Source organism: Octopus sinensis, linkage group LG11 (genome assembly GCF_006345805.1).
Source record: "Octopus sinensis linkage group LG11, ASM634580v1, whole genome shotgun sequence".
In the NCBI taxonomy this organism is placed as follows: Eukaryota; Metazoa; Mollusca; class Cephalopoda; order Octopoda; family Octopodidae; genus Octopus; species Octopus sinensis.
In genome coordinates this window covers 20,222,338-20,240,299 of record NC_043007.1, presented here as the reverse complement: position 1 = coordinate 20,240,299, position 17,962 = coordinate 20,222,338, and the positions used below count along the sequence as shown (strand labels likewise).

The 17,962-nt window shown below is 39.0% G+C and overlaps 1 protein-coding gene across 2 annotated transcripts in view; it reads left to right on the top strand.

Moving 5' to 3' along the window:
- The first annotated feature begins 2,752 nt into the window (after window positions 1-2,752).
- Window positions 2,753-17,962, top strand: part of LOC115217326 (serine/threonine-protein kinase PAK 5) — a 71,837-nt gene continuing 56,627 nt past the window's right edge. For both annotated transcript variants that reach the window (XM_029786981.2, XM_029786979.2), the window contains exon 1: window positions 2,753-2,939. The gene's annotated coding sequence lies outside the window, so the exon portion shown is untranslated. The remainder of the gene's footprint in view (window positions 2,940-17,962) is intronic.

Genomic DNA, 17,962 nt, shown 5'->3' with positions numbered 1-17,962 from the left:
ATTCCGAGGAATAAAGGGTGCACGTGATCTCTGCCCTTGGCATGTAGCTTCAACCGTGTTTTCTGACGTGAATTTGCCACCCGGGTATCGGTTAACCGAATATCCATACTAGGATAATTCATTCAACTACTTAAATATATATATATATATATATATATGAATATGTATATATATATATATCTATATATGAATATGTATATAAATATATATATATATATAATATATATATAATATATATATATATATTATGTATGTATGTATGTATGTGTATTTGTGCTTGACAACCAATGTTGGTATGTTTACGTCCCCGTAACTCAGTGATTTGGTAAAAGAGCCCAATAGAATAAGTACTAGGCTTACAAAGAATAAAGCTTGGGGTCAATTTGTTCAATTAAAGGCAGTGCTCCAGCATGGCTGCAGTCAAATGACTGAAATAAGTAAAAGAAGCTCGCCGGCTTCTTTGCCTCTATCATTCTTTAACTTATCATCTGGCACAATGCCACCTCCCTCAGTATTACTCCCCCCTCTTAGTTAAGGGGTCTTTGTCTTGCAAGCTACTTTGGAGACTTCGACGGTGCCACGTGAAAAGTACTCAATACACTCTGTAAAGTGGTTGGTGTTAGGAAGGGGATTCAACCTTAGAAACCATGCCAGGCAGTCGGCGGAGGTAAAAAAATACGCACACCATCCGTTTTCGGCATAACCCTAACTCTAAACCTGACCCTAAACTTAACCCTAACCCTAAACTTAACCCTAACCCTAAATACCGAAAGTGGGTAGTGTGCGTATGCTTTACCTATTTCTTCACTACCCACAAGGGGCTAAACGTAGGTGACGAACAAGGACAGTCAAACGAATTAAGTCGATTACATCGACCCCACTACGTAAGTGGTACTTAATTTATCGACCCTGAAAGGATGAAAGGCAAATTCGACCTCGGCGGAATTTGAACTCAGAATGTAACGGTAGACGAAATTTCGCCTGGCGTGCTAACGTTTCCGCCAGCTCGCCGCCTAAGCGTGCGTATTCTTTACCTTCGTCAGACATCCGAGCTTGGTGCAGTCCTTTGGCTTGCCAGCGCCCGTCAAATTGTCCGACTCATGCCAGCATGGAAAACGGACGTTAAATGGTGGTGAGGATGATGATGTGTATATGTGTGCGTGCGTGCGTGTGTATGTCTGTGTATGTATATATATATACATACATTATGTAACTATTGTGTTTACAGTACATGTAAAAAAAATTATAGTTTACAGTGCACTGCCAGTTTCACACACATCCATACGCACAACCACCCACACGTACGCACGCACGCATTCACACACACCTAGATTATTTCAGTGTAAAACATGTCTATATAAGTTTGGAGCGTTTGGCTTTCTTTTTCCTGATTTACTTATATTTTAGAAAGTCTGATTGTAAAACAATGTTTTCGAAAAGAACTTGTTAAAGCTGGAAGGGAAAAGAAAGCAGACATTCCTGAGTGCCGAGGGAGAGCATTTTCCTCGGAATGTGTAGAATCTTTCCATACAGGAAACAAGAGTGGGTAAGAATGAGCAAGTGCATAGAAAGCTTATTACAAGTAAAGATTTAAGATTTAAAGAAAAATAAGCAGAGCAAAAAAAAAAAGGTATCTAAATATAGTTTCTGGAGACTGAAAGAGGAAACCTCAGAGGAAAAGAAGTCGTGTAGTATTTTCCTAAAATGCATTTCAAGGTAATGTATGTTGTAACAATTGGGTAAGAATGAAACAAGAGTAACACCTAGTGTAGGAAGGAATGCAAAGCAATATAGATGTAAGATTAAGAGAGAAATTAAATAGGGGCGATGTGGCGGCGATGTTGGTAGTGGTGGGGGATACTATACAGCGTTAGAGTAGGAATGAGGAGGAAGGATTTGATTATATCGTAGGAGGATGAGTAAGAGATAGAATAGGTGGGATTAGGAGTATAGAAGGAGGGGGAATGAGAGGTAGAATAGATAGGATTGGGACTATAGAAGGAGGGGAAGTAAGAGGGGGAAATAGATAGGATTAGGAGTTTAGAAGGAGGGGGAATGAGAAGTAGAATAGATAGGATTAGATCTATAGACGGAGGAGGAGTAAGAGGGGGAAATAGATAGGATTAAGGTTGTTGAGAAGTAAGAGATAAAATAGATAGGCTTAGTAGTATAGAGAGAGGAGGAGTAAGAGGTAAAATAGATAGGCTTAGTAGTATAGAGAGAGGACGAGTAAGAGATAAAATAGATAGGCATAGTAGTATAGACAGAGGAGGAGTAAGAGATAAAAAAGATAGGCTAAGTAATATAGAAAGAGGAGGAGTAAAATAGATAGGCTTAGTAGTATATAGAGAGAAGGAGTAAGAGATAAAATAGATAGACTTAGTAGTTTAGAGAGAGGAGGAGTAAGAGATAAAATAGATAGGCTTAGTAGTATAGAGAGAGGAGGAGTAAGAGATAGAATAGATAGGTTTAGGAGTATAGAAGGAGGAGGAGTAAGAGGTGAAAATAGATAGGCTTAGTAGTATATAGAGAGGAGGAGTAAGAGATAAAAAGATAGGCTTAGTAGTATAGAGAGAGGAGGAGTAGGAGATAAAATTGATAGGCATAGTAGTATAGAGAGAAGAGGAGGAGGAGATAAAATTGATAGGCATAGTAGTATATAGAGAGGAGGAGTAAGAGATAAAATAGAAAGGCTTAGTAGTATAGAGAGAGGAGTAAGAGATAAAATAGATAGACATAGTAGTATATACAGAGGGGGAATAAGAGTCAGTTGATAGAAGGTGGAGTGACGAACGTCAGTCACGCCTCTCCCTTCATAACGAAGTTTGTTCGTCAAAAGTACCCGGATCAAAACATGGCGTCAATATCATTTTCCCAGTCCTGAGACAAACAGATAAAAAAATAATTGGATTTATAACTTAAACGTACTTAATTACAAAGTAAGTTTGGATGTTCGTAATTAATTTTCCACGGTTACAGCTTACCTTTTTTTCAATTCTAAATATTTTATTTACCCTTGTTTATGTTTTTTTTTCTCCCTAATTTCGCACTGTCCGAATGGCGAGTCTGTATATGCAGGTATGTGTCAGAAACAAATGTCCCACTTCGGATCTAGGTTGTTATTGTTTGTTTTCTTTCCTTCTTACTGTCATTGCTGGGATGTTAAACAGAATTTTCATCTCTCTTCAAACCAAATACAACCTCAAATGATTTACTACACCACCAAACCACATATATATATATAAATATTCATAAATATATTACAAAATTCTGTCCAATTATTGTGACCGAGGACAATTAATGTTTTGACCTACGGCTATTAAAACGGGACTCTTTGCTCTCACGACTATTTTATACCACTTATGGGACTATTTTTTATCTCAATTTTTCTTTCGTTTAAATCGTATTTCTCTTCTTTTTGCATCAGACTAGTGCTTCGCAAACCATGTGTTAATTGATGTTTGTATCTTTTAATTCATTTGTGCGTGGCATACAATCGACGTCTCCAAACATTCTTGCAGGTGGTTTCTTTTCGAAATATAGACCCGCGATAAACCCCTCCTAAAGCTGAACTATCAAATATCTGCCTGGATTTAAGAGATTTATTTAGAAAAAAGAAAAAAATTAATATTAAAACTGACTTTTTTAACACACAGATCACCAAATTATTTAAGTTTTCATTATTTTAGTTGATATAAGATTTAATTTGAACACGTTTCTAAAGAAGAACTGGAATGTATTCGTGTAGCCCCCATACCTTTTACTAATTATTAAATACCACATATTTGAGGTTTGGCTTTGTATTTTAACTCATCTCAAGTGCCGATCCCATAACAAAATCACTTCAAAAGGTAAGATAAAGATTGTGTGTGTGTAAGCAAGTGGTTAGCAGTATAGAACATGTTTTGAGTTGTCCGTGAAATTAATTGTCCTAGAAGTAGATGCAGGTGCGCTGGTCAGTGTCTTGTAATTGATGCTACCGCCTTTTTTCTCTCTCTTTTTTTTTAACAGGTGTTCTTAACATATACTTTTCCAGAGCTGTATTATTATTATTTTTCATTCTTTCAAAATATAGAAATAGTTCACGCTGGGATCCCACGATTAAACAGGCGGCGATTAAACTAGTTGTCAATACTTTACTTGTAATTTCAATAAGATACCTATTCGATTGACCTCACCTGACATATTTATTTTCTTTTCGGTTGTTTTCTGTCAAGGTAAGACATACGTGTGTGTGTTTGTACACACATTCACAATAAGTAGGCTTTGTGTACTACTAGTGTATGTATTATATAAATGTATAATTAAACAATCTTTCCTCCCGTGAAAGTATGTAAGTGTGTGTGTGTGTAAGCAAGTGGTTAGCAGTATAGAACATGTTTTGAGTTGTCCGTGAAATTAATTGTCCTAGAAGTAGATGCAGGTGCGCTGGTCAGTGTCTTGTAATTGATGCTACCGCCTTTTTTCTCTCTCTTTTTTTTTAACAGGTGTTCTTAACATATACTTTTCCAGAGCTGTATTATTATTATTTTTCATTCTTTCAAAATATAGAAATAGTTCACGCTGGGATCCCACGATTAAACAGGCGGCGATTAAACTAGTTGTCAATACTTTACTTGTAATTTCAATAAGATACCTATTCGATTGACCTCACCTGACATATTTATTTTCTTTTCGGTTGTTTTCTGTCAAGGTAAGACATACGTGTGTGTGTGTTTGTACACACATTCACAATAAGTAGGCTTTGTGTACTACTAGTGTATGTATTATATAAATGTATAATTAAACAATCTTTCCTCCCGTGAAAGTATGTAAGTGTGTGTGTGTAACAGTCTTTCTTACTGAACTCTGACTGCAGTTCAGTTGCTGATTAATTTCTACCTGAAATTAGCTGTCGTTGGTCACTAAGCAAATTTAATCTTTCTCCTTCGGATCGGCCATTGACTATTATACTTGGGATAAAAGCTATTGTGGAATATCATTCACTGAAGTCTTGTGGATCACAAAGAACCGACCAAGACTTCTAAAAAGACCTACAATAAATCTTAAGTGTATATTACGTATTGCGTACGGAGGGGGACGAGTGTAGGATGAAAAAAAAAAAGGTGTTGGGCTGTCTGATCTAATATTTCCGAATAGAACCCTTTATACTGCGCGCAAATACATACACAAACACACGCACACACGTGTGTAAGTGTATACTTATGCACACACACTATATATATAGTATGTGCATAGATACTTAGATATGCCCTGCATAGGTGGGTGCCTTTTTTTTCGTGTATGCCTATTTATGTATATTGCCTGGGGATCAGTATAAAGCCCCGTTGTGCATGTCAGTATATGTTTATAGACAACCTGCATACCTGTGTATGTGAGTGTATATTGACGTCTGATGTTGCAGTGCGTTGTATTGTATTTCAATTACATGTGTATATTTATACAGTGTGCGTTTATAAAATATATTTGTTGTTTGTCTGCATGCACACACACACACACACATATATATATATATGTGTGTGTGTGTGTATGTGTATATATATATATATATATATATGTGTGTGTGTTGTGTATGTGTGTGTTGTATATGTGTATGTGTGTGTAATATATTATATATATATATATAATATATATATATATATATATATATATATACATAGTCGTGGGGGTGCATCTTTGGTTGAATATGTTCGCTCGTTGGGCACTCATTAGGTTCTGAGGGAGGTTAATCCTGTTACCAGGATCTGTCTGATTTTACTTGGATCGATGCAAATCTTAAATATGGAAGGACAAAAAAAAATAAATGAAACTTGTCAGGTAATTATGTGTACCTGTAATTTAAAAAAAAAGTTCGTTACACTTCGTCAGGCAGAATTTGACAGAGGATCTCCATAAGAGTACAAGTGTCTTTGTATAATACAACGAGTAGATACATTGATCGACTTGAGATACACTCATATATATATATATATACATGCACACCCTCATGAGTGTGTATACATACATACAGCGAGTCCGTGTATATGTTGTTTGTTTAGGCCAGCCAGTCATATTGCCCATACCCTAGTTTTAGGAGTATCTAGGACTGGGTGTACTTCCTTGATAAGACGGTGATTGGGTGGACCGTGTACAGGTAATTTGAAGATATTTTGCTGCTATTTCGAACGACCACGTAGAAGTTCCCTCGCACATATATAGAGTATTTTGTTTTTGTTGATCTTATCACGGAACAGTACACTATATATATATATATATATATATAGTCAATAATAAAAGGGTAAAATTAATTAATTATTAATTAATTTTACCAAGTATGTTCAGTATGTAAAAATTATTTTACTGAACCCTAATTATATAACGTAATGTTTTATATATATATATATATATATATATATATATATATATATATTAGGTTTGGAGGTGATGTACAGGTATTTTATATTAGAAGAAATGAGGTACTCAGAAATTCGGATGGTTTTTATATTTACAGATATTTATTTGTATATTACATGTTTTTAGACATCATAAATAGCGCTTTCGTCCATTCTAGTGGAGTTTTCAAACTGAACTTAGTTCTTGGGGGAAAATTTGACCATTTTTATAGTATTATTGAGTGTGTAGTGGTGGGGAGGGATATAAAATAGTACAAGAGGGTGATGGATGGACTGGCATCCCGTCCAGCGGGGGGGGACACATACGCCACGGAAACCGGGAAACCGGGCCCATGAGCCTGGCTAAGACGAAGAAAGAAGAATGGAGTGGTCGTGTGGTAAGTAGCTTGCTTACCAACCACATGGTTCTGGGTTCAGTCCCATTGCGTGGCACCTTGGGCAAGTGTCTTCTACTATAGCCTCGGGCCAACCAAAGCTTTGTGAGTAGATTTGGTAGATGGAAACTGAAAGAAGCCCGTCGTATATATGTATATGTATATATGTGTATATGTTTGTGTGTCTGTGTTTGTCCTCCCCCAACATCGCTTGGTGTGATTGCGTCACCGTAACTTAGCGGTTCGGCAAAAGAGTACTGATAGAATAAGTACTAGGCTTACAAAGAATAAGTCCTGGGGTCGATTTGCTCGACTAAAGGCGGTGCTCCAGCATGGCCACAGTCAAATGACTGAGACAAGTAAAAGAGTATACGTATATGCATTCTTTACACACACACACATATGTATAAGTGTGTGTATGTGTGCATCCGTGTGTGTGTATGTGCTTGTGTATTATATAGAGGGTGCACTGTCTTCTCTTAATGATATTATGTGTCAACGAAAGTGTATACGCTCATATGTTTCAGCGCATGTGTTTCTATAATGTTTACGCTTCGCGCTCGCACCTTTAGCATATTATCTGATATGTGCATGTAGGCGCTATTTGGCCAAATCGTTAAGAAGAATGGCCCACTTTGCAACCACGGGGTCTCTGGCTCGATCCTATCGCATGGCGTCATCATTGATAAACGTCATTTTGTGTAGTCTGTGTTCAGCAAATACTTGGTGAGTGAAATTGGGTAGACGGAAGCTGTTTAGGAGTCCGTCGGATGGATTGTGCATGCCCAGGGTACTACTTAAGAACAGCGGTCCCTGTGCGCGTACTCGCGTATCCGCGCTAGCTAGTCATGACTAGTCGATCCTTGCTTTGTGTTTTTGTGTTAATTACTTTGTTTAAAAAATTATTCACTTTGTGTTTTATTTACTTTGTTTAACAAAAATTATTTACTTTGTGTAAAAAAACTATTTATTTTGTGTTTATTAACTTTGCTAGGTAGTCGTAGGATCGACTAGTCACGACTAGCTAGCGCGGATGCGCGCACCGGGACCACTGTTCTCAAGTAGTACTCTTGCCCAGCTGATTCTGTCTGTCTGAGAATTACGTTAAGAGTACACGTGTCTGCAGAAGGCTCAGCTAATTTAGACGTTAATTAAGGAGCAGATAATTCAGTTTAATCAAACACCTGAATCTTCATTGTCGAACGACTGAGATCCACCTTTGCAAATATGTACATGTGCTTATAAATGACTTTGTACATCTCTCTCTCCCTCCCTCTCAGGTGTGTGTTATGTACGTCCACTTATCTATTTATCCTACCTATCTCTAGATGCAAGCATGGTCGAGTGGTTAAGAAATTTGTTTCTCACTCATAAGATCTCGTATAAGAGCTTCTGAAGGAAATTGAATAAATGGAAACTATGGGGCAACCCGTGAATAGATTTCACCTGTAATTAAAACAGTTCAGTTTTGTCTCATACCGTGCCTCGGCATTTCAAGATACCTGTGTCTTGCATATTTTGAAACCAACGCAGGATTTTTTTCATTGTATATGATGTATAAGAAAACCGTATATAATTTATATTATAATTAAATTATACATACATGCATACATAAACGTGTGTGTAGACGTTAAATGATGATATATACGTGTATGTGCGCATGCACGCACGTACACACACACACGAATGATAGTTACCTCAGTAACAGGTATGCTTATTGCTTGTTAATGTAGATCCACTTGTTTGTGTTAAACCATTTTAAATTACCTGTGAATTTCTGTGTGCGCTTGTGTAAATGTGTGTAGATTTCTCTCTCTCTGTATGTATATATATATATATATATATATATATATATATATATATATATATATATAGAGAGAGAGAGAGAGAGGAGTGGTTGTGTGGTAAGTAGCTTGTTTACCAACCACATGGTTCTGGGTTTCAGTCCCACTGCATGGCACCTTGGGCAGGTGTCTTCTACTATAGCCTCGGGCCAACCAAAGCCTTGTGAGTAGATTTGGTAGATGGAAACTGAAAGAAGCCCGTCATATATATATCTATATATACATGTGTGTGTATGTGTCATGTTTGTCCCCCACCATCGCTTGACAACCGATGCTGGTGTGTTTACATACGTAACTTAGCAGTTCGGCAAAACAGGCCGATAAAATAAGTACTAGGCTTACAAAGAATAAATTCTGGGGTCGATTTGTTCGACTAAAGGCAGTGCTCCAGCATGGTGGCAGTCAGATGACCGAAACAAGTAAAAGAATATATATATCCTCATCATTTTACATTCACCTTCAATGCTGGTAGCAGCCTGCACCAAACTTCTGTCTGGTTTGGCAGGGTTTTTATGGCTGAATGCCCTTTCTAATACCAACCACCCAGTGGAGTGGGCTGAGTGCTTTTTATGTAGTACAAGCACAGGTGAGGTCAGTTTGGCAAGGTTTTTACAGCTGGATCCCCTTCCAAACGCCAACCACTTTACAGTGTGGACTAGATGCTTGGTGGGTGGAACCATCACTGGCAGGGTCACCACGTAACTTGCAAGACAAAGATCCCTTGAGAGGGGAGGTCAACTTTGCCTTTCATACTTTCAGGGTCGATTAAATAAGTACCAGTTACACACTGGGGTCGATGTAATCGACTTAATCCATTTGTCCCCTTTGTGTTTAGCCCCTTGTGGGTAGTAAAGAAATATGTATTTCGTCTGCTGCTATGTTCTGAGTTCAAATTCCACCGAGGTCGACTTTGCCTGTCATCCTTTCGGGGTCGATTAAATAAGTACCAGTTACGCACTGGGGTCAATATAATCGACTTAATCCGTTTGTCTGTCCTTGTTTGTTCCTTCTGTGTTTAGCTCCTTGTGGGTAGTAAAGAAATAGGTATTTCATTGTGACATGCATATGATTCCCTAACCGCTGCCATAAAAGATCCCTCTGTCTAGCTGTGGCTTCAATCCTAACTTGCCCTAAACTTGAATTGTAATGAAGGAGGCCTACACTGGATGATCAACCTCACTTTCTTGTGCCTGACTCCTTAGGCCAGTGACAAGGCAACTGGATGAATATCCAGATTACAGTAGGATAACCAGGATGTTCTATGTGTCTCATTGTGCTCTGAAATGGGTCACACACAGTGATGTTGCTGTTGTGCGAAGTGGACTTCGTCCCAGAGCTCGCAGTGGGAGAAGTCCGAATTGTGGTCCTTTGCTATTCGTAAGACCCGCAGAAGAGAAAGCAGGTCAACCCCCGACACCGAGAGCATTGACAGATGGATGAATGCGCATCCAGGCTCAGTGGTTGTGTAGGAAGTCGGGGACAAGAAACAGGAAGAAAGAGCGAGAGAAAGTTGGGGCTAAAGAGTACAACAGGGGTCGCCACCACCCCCTGCCGGAGCCTCGTGGAGCTTTAGGTGTTTTCGCTCAATAAACACACACAACGCCCGGTCTTGGAATCGAAACCGCGATCCTCCGACCGCAAGTCCGCTACCCTAACCACTAGGCCATTGCGCCTCCACTGATGTTGCTGCTTATTGCTTTTCTGTCCTATACACGTGCATATACACTTATACATTTTGTTTTGGGGAAAATTTAAGTAGCTGTTGGTAATTTATCCTTGATCTAAGCTTAACCTTTTTGATACCAACTCACCTGACACCACTGTTGTTCCTATCATACAAATTCCCTGTTATAAAGTGACCTAGATTAAAACCTTCTGTCAAAATTTCTTGTTAATTATTCTAAACACCAATTTAACAATGACAATTATTTTGATAAATACTTCATTATTTTCAAAATTAATTAAAATGAAAGGCAACATATTTTAACAGATATATGGTAACAAAATGGTTAAATCACAATGCCTATGTATTATAATTGTGGAGTCATATGGCTTAGTGGTTAGAGTGTTGGACTCATGATTGCAAGATTGTGGTTTCAATTTCTAGACCAGGCAACATGTGTTCTTGAGCAAAACACTTCATTTCACATTGCTCCAGTCCACTCAGCTGGCATAAATAAGTCAACCTGCAACAAACTGGCATCCTGTCCAAGGGGCAAATATATATACGTCATGGAAACCAGGAAACTGGCCCTTATTAGTCCATAGGGCTCAAGAAGGATGCATTTTTTATGTATTATCATGAGGCATTCTCTCTATTCATTTGTTTTTTTTGCCATTCATTAAGGTCTCCATTTTGAAATCCAATTCTGGATCAGTTAGGACATTGCATATGTTCCTACATCTAATTATGCAAAATATTGGCTTTTCGGATTGCCTTTGTTCAGTCCACTGCAGGATGAAGCTGTTCTCTCCACCAACCACAGTCTGATGTGGAGGCTGTGAATTTTAGCTTGAGATCATACTGGTTCGATGAGCTTGCTCTGCCACACTGGCTCAACATGGCTTGTCAGAGGGATGCAGTTTTTATACTCATACCCAGTTGCAGTTATTTCAATTACGTGCAAAACATATATTCATATAATGTATTCCATACTCAAATAAATGCTATCATGTTTGTGTGTCTGTGTTTGTCCCCCTAGCATTGCTTGACAACCGATGCTGGTGTGTTTATGTCCCTGTCACTTAGCGGTTCATCAAAAGAGACTGATAGAATAAGTACTGGGCTTACAAAGAATGTATGTGTGTGTATATGTTTGTGTGTCTGTGTTTGTCCCCCTAGCATTGCTTGACAACCAATGCTGGTGTGTTTGTGTCCCCGTCACTTAGCGGTTCGGCAAAAGAGACTGATAGAATAAGTACTGGGCTTACAAAGAATGTATGTGTGTGTATATGTTTGTGTGTCTGTGTTTGTCCCCCTAGCATTGCTTGACAACCGATTCTGGTGTGTTTATGTCCCCATCACTTAGCGGTTCAGCAAAAGGGACCGATAGAATAAGTACTGGGCTTACAAAGAATAAGTCCCGGGGTCGAGTTGCTCGATTAAAGGCGGTGCACCAGCATGGCCGCAGTCAAATTAACTGAAACAAGTAAAAAGAGAAAAAAAATAGAGAAAGAGATTAACGTACAATATTTGCATAGACATGCAAATCTTGCTCATTAACTAAATGGTATAATAAATATTATTTTCCTTGACATCCGTTAACCATAATTGCATGTATTCCTATAAATTCAATATTGTGCTTTCACACAAATTGCACAGATTATATGCGTAATGTATAATTGTCTGGCTTGCTGCTTAGTTTCAGTGGCATTCTGGCCATAGTTTACTGTCTTTATGTCAGATGTTGGAAAAGACACCTACCATATAGGCTCGGGTGTGGCTGTGTGGTTAAAAAACTTGCTTCCCAATCATATGGTCTTCGGTTCAGTCCCACCGTGCAGCACCGTGGGCGAGTGTCTTCTAAAGGCCTGGGCTAACCAAAGTCATGTGAGCTGATTTGGTAGATGGAAGCTGAAAGAAGCTCAACGTGTGTGTGTGTTTGTGTATGTATATATACTAGCAGTATTGCCCGGCATTGCTCGGGTTTGTTTCGACCCTTTAGAATTGGAATTTTTGAAAAGTAAAAATTTTGCATTATGTAGCTTGTTATTCTCTTTAAGTGAACATTTTTCTGGTTGAAATACACCGTAAAATGGCGACACAGCAGTGAAAAAATTGTAAAAAATAGGGATTTTCCTAGAAAAAGAAAGCACCTTTTTGATGTAAATAATTTTTGGTGTTAACATGGTCCTATTTGAATTTTTTCTTCTACTGAAGGAAGAGCAAGCCTTCTTCTATCATACTTCTCAATTTTGGTCAACTTGCGCCGCAGGGTCTCAGAGGAGATAGTGTTAGTTGAAGGCTACCAAACCTGCTACACACAGACAACTTCAGCTTTATATAAAGAGAGATGTGTGTGTGTGTTTTTATACTATTGTTTGTCTCCCACCACAACTTCACAATTGGTGTTGGTTTGTTTATGTTCTCCATAATATCGCAGTTCAGCAAAAAAAAAAAACAAGAGAATAAATACTAAGGTTGATTTGTTTGACTAAACCCTTCAAGGCAGTGCTCCAGAAAGGTCCTTACATTATCAGGAATCTATTTCTTAAATATATTAATTCACCAAACTAAAGTTTTAACTGAAAATATTTATGGCCAACATGCTGGAATTAGAATAAACGGTAAACAGCAATTCTGACGAGCTCTCAGCCACTTGTTTTTACCAGTCTGTAGTAGTAAATATTTGCATTTTTGTCTCTACCCAATTAATTCCTAGATTTGGAGAGATTTGTTTTCAAACTTTAAATATTGACTTGTTTACAGTCTGTGGTAGATATATAGACATGTTTATTAGGCATGCGTGTTTGTGTGTGCTTGCACACCCACCCACCCACACAAACACACACATGCACATACACAAACTCTCTCTCATTCACAGATGCCTACATGGCTGTGTGTTTTGAGAAGTTTTCTTCCCTACAATGTGGCTTCAGATTCAATCCTGCTTCTTGATAACTTGGGAAAATGCCTTCTTTTATAGCCCCAGACCAACCAGTGTCCTGTGAGGGAATTGGTAGGTGGAGTGATGTCACAGTACTTCGGCTGCAGTCAGTGGATGTTTGTCAACATGCCTTGCCAATAAATCATCTGCCAGATTTGTGTGTTTGAATTCCTCTAGAATGTAAAATAAAAAAATTCCTTACTTGAAAAATAGTTATGGTTGGTGACTGAAAGAGAATCTGACTGTAAAAATCATACCTCAAATACTTCCACCTTATAAACTCTGAAAATATGGTAATACAGATGTTAAAGAATGAGAAGGCTGTGTTTGTGTGTGTGTGTGTGTATATATATATATATCCCTTGTGTATGTGCATATATATATATATATATTTATATATAGTTAATCCAAACATGAAAACACAAGGAGAAAACAGAACAACGCGAGGACGTGGAACAAATATAGTATTATTGGACGCTCAGGAAGGAAGGGAAGAAGGAGGGTTTAACGCTTCAAGCGGAGCTCTTCGTCAGGAACATAGGAAAAGGAAAGATCCAGAGAAGGGAAGGCGGTCACATAGATATGCACACACACACACACACACACACTTACAAGGGATGCTGGAGAGTTCCTGGCTTTGGGCAACAAAAAAATCCAGGAGGATCAGTTGATTATGATTTCATTCAACATATTCCTGTTTCAGATTAAGATGCTTATTGCAGCGGTCCTTCAGTTTTTCTAATCCCCATAAAATAACTCATGGAGAGTCCATTATTTTGCACAGTCCTTTTTCAGGGAAAAGTTGACTGGAGAACAATTAAAAAAGTGCAGAGTTTTACATCCTTTAAGTAAATAACCAGTTTTTAATAGCTTGCAGGATATAAAACTCTGCACTCTCTCTCTCGCTCTTTAATTTCTCTCCTGTCAGCTTTTCCCTCTAACCACCAGGCCATGCATACATGTGTGTGTGTGTGCATGTGTCAATTTATGGTCGTTGCCAATGCTGCTGGAGTGACTCCTGTGCAAGTGGCACGTAAAAAACACCATTTTCGAGCGTGGCCGTTGCCAGTACCGCCAGACTGGCCCTTGTGCCGGTGGCACTTTAAAAGCACCCACTACACTCTTGGAGTGGTTGGCATTAGGAAGGGCATCCAGCTGTAGAAACTCTGCCAGATCAGATTGGAGCCTGGTGCAGCCATCTGCTTCACCAGTCCTAAGTCAAATCGTCCAGCATGGAAAACGGACGTTAAATGATGATGCGTTGGGTCTCACTGAGGCGATGACAAGTGACTGAGATCTTTGGAGATATTCTGCGCTTCAGAAGACCCGGCAAGCCAAGTGAGACCATAACCATGGCCTATGCCAGTGCAGCATAACCAGCCCATTTATGAGTACCCTTCAATCATTGGGCAATAAACTGTACTTGCGAAGACCTGTTGAGGCAAGTGAAATCACTGTCATGGATGATGACAGTACTGCCTGATTGGCACATAAAAGGCACTATTCAAGTGTGGTCAATGCCAGTGCCTCCTAACTGGCTCCCATGACAGTGAAACGTAGAAAGCACCATTCAAGTGTGGTCAATGCCAGTGCCAACTGACTGGTCCCATGCTGATGGAACTTAAAAAGCACCATTCGAGCGTGGTTTTTGCCAGTGCTGCTGTGTGTGTATGTGTATATATATAATGTGTCTGTGTATATGTATTTGTTATTTGTGTCTGTGTTTGTACCCCCACCATTGCTTGACAACCAATGTTGGTGTGTTTATATCCCTGTAACTTAGCAGTTTGGCAAAAAGAGACTAATAGAATAAGTACTAGTCTTACAAAGAATAAGTCCTGCAGTCGATTTGTCTGGCTAAAGGTGGTGCTCCAGCATGGCCGCAGTCAGATGACTGAAACAAGTAATAGAATAAAAGAACACACACAATTAGCATAGGCATTATATTGCTTTAAAACATGTTCGCTTAATATAGATTTTTTCCCCCAGCCGTCTTCCGTTCCTCTTCCTCAACACACACTCTGAATTACTATCCAGATGTAATGTCCATTGTCTGAGAATTAATGATTTCAGGCTTTTCATTCCAGTGTTTGGATAAATTGAAATGGTAGAGGTGTATTAATTACAGTCGTTATTAAAAGGAAATAATCTTATTGGCTCCTGTATTGCAGTGATTTCATATATAAGTAACATTTTGTTGTGTTTGTCAACACTTTAAGGTGGAACCATTCGCACGAGAGCTACTTGCTGGGAGAGCCGTTAGTAAGTAATTGTATTAGCAGTATTTTGTCATTTATTTTGTAATTTCTATTAGTAAATTTGAATATTTCTAATTTGTTAATTCAAACCTTTGACATATTTGTTTTACTAATATTCCAGTTGATGAAATATCAAGATTACTTTACTGTTTTACTTGTTTCAGTCATTTGACTGCGGCCATGCTGGAGCACCGGCTTTAGTCAAGCAAGTCGACCCTGGGACTTATTCTTTGTAAGCCTAGTACTTATTCTATCGGTCTCTTTTGCCGAACCGCTAAGTTACGGGGACGTAAACACACCAGCATCGGTTGTCAAGCGATGTTGGGGGGACAAACACAGACACACACACATATATATATATATACATATATACGATGGGCTTCTTTCAGTTTCCGTCTACCAAATCCATTCACAAGGCTTTGGTCGGCCCGAGGCTATAGTAGAAGACACTTGCCCAGGGTGTCACGCAGTGGGACTGAACCCGGAACCATGTGGTTGGTAAGCAAGCTACTTACCACAGTAATAAACTTTCATATGTCTTCGTAATTCTTAATTCATTTAATTTCATATGCATCCTACTTTAAAATGCCTATCAAAGTTTTAGATATCAACCTGCCTGAAACTCTCTCTGCTGCCCTAACACAAACCCTTCACCTGTTAAAGTGTTCATATTTCATTTAAAATTTGCCATCATAATTTTAAATCAACTTTTTTATATTCCAAATATCAGTTTAATAATGGAAAATATTAGGTGCTGTTCCATATCCCTCTGAGTTCCTATTTTTCAAAATTAATTAAACTGCATAAACGTATTTTGTAAGAAATGTTATAAAAGATTAATTTGATTGTCATAAACATCTTTCTATTTAAATCAAATCCGTTTTATTACCCAGCCACTGAAGAATCACTGTATGATTTATTGTATTGTATCTCTTCAGTTAGTTTTTTTAAATAAGTTTTTTTTTCATTAAGAATCTATTTATCCTCTTCATCATCATCAACCAGATTTTCTACAGCCCAGATACCCTTCCTGTTGCTAACCCTCACCTGTTTCCAAGTAAGATAATATTTCCTGATGGCAAGTTATGTTTCTGCAGAATATCAAAAATAAATCACACAGCTTGTATGACACACTGACTTAAAAAAAAAAAATCTATTATAAGATATCAATACAAGGAAATGCAAACATGCACACAAACATATTGTACTTACTTGTACTTGTGGCGACATTCACTCTGGGCAGTTTGAGTTGGCTTCTTCTCATGGAAGAAGTTTTGTGGGAATATGTGGATTTCACAAGCGGTTCCCAACAATTCCGCATGTGGAGACATCCTGTTTGCCATAGATTGTCTGCATACACAGGGACAGAACGACCGAGGAGCCGCCAGTTGCCGAAACAGACACTCTGAGGATTTTCACCAGAGCCCCATCAGCCGGGTTGTGGCCCTAATACCACTTGGTGTCAGACCAATCCGCCTTCGGTGGCCCTACCAGGAACCGAAGTTCCCGACTGCATAGCTCTGACACTACCCGTTGCCAGCGTCCCCACTGCGGTGAGGAGGGGATGGACTTTGGGGACGACACAAACATATGCATGCACACAAACACTCACACAGCCACACAAACACTCACACTCATGCATGGACACAAAACGCACACATGCACACAAGACGAACATATGCACACAAAACACACATACACACACAACAATAGGCTTCAGTCAGTTTCTGTCTACTTGATCTACCTATAAGACTTTGGTTGCCCTAGGTCTCATCATCATTGTCATCATCATCATCATTTAACATCCTCTTTCCATGCTGGCATGGGTTGAACAATTTGACTGAGGACTGGCAAGCCAGGAGGCTGCACCAGGCTCCAATCTGATCTGGCAGAGTTTCTACAGCTGCATGCCCTTCCTAACGCCAACCACTCCTAGAGTGTAGTGGTTGCTTTTTACCTGCCACCAGTACTGATGCATAACAATTGTGGGTTTGTTGTTTGTTCCTTCTCGAGCCATGCTTGGCTCATAAGGGCTGGTTTCCCAGTTTCTTTGACATATAGGTTCCCCTCTTGGACGGGACACTGGTCCGTCACAGATGAGCTGCAAGATGCAGGAAGAAAGAGTGAGAGAAAGTTGTGGCGAAAGAGTCAGCAGAAGTTTGACATTACCTTCAGCCAGAGGCATGTGGAGCTTAGGCGTTTCGCTCATAAACATACACATGGCTCGGTTTGAGATTCGAACCCGCGATCCCTCGACTGCGAGTCTGATGCTCTAACCACCAGGCTGTGTGCCTCCACAAGTATCTTGTTTGGAGATGGGTGAAGATTGATGACAGGAAGGATATCCGGCTGTAAAAAAATCTGCTTCAATAAACTGCATCCAACCCATGCAAGAATGGGAACAGTAAGCATTAAAAATGATGAGGATGTTTTAGCCTGAATTTGAACTAATTGAGGTTGCAAGTTGTTAATTTCATAACTTTTTAT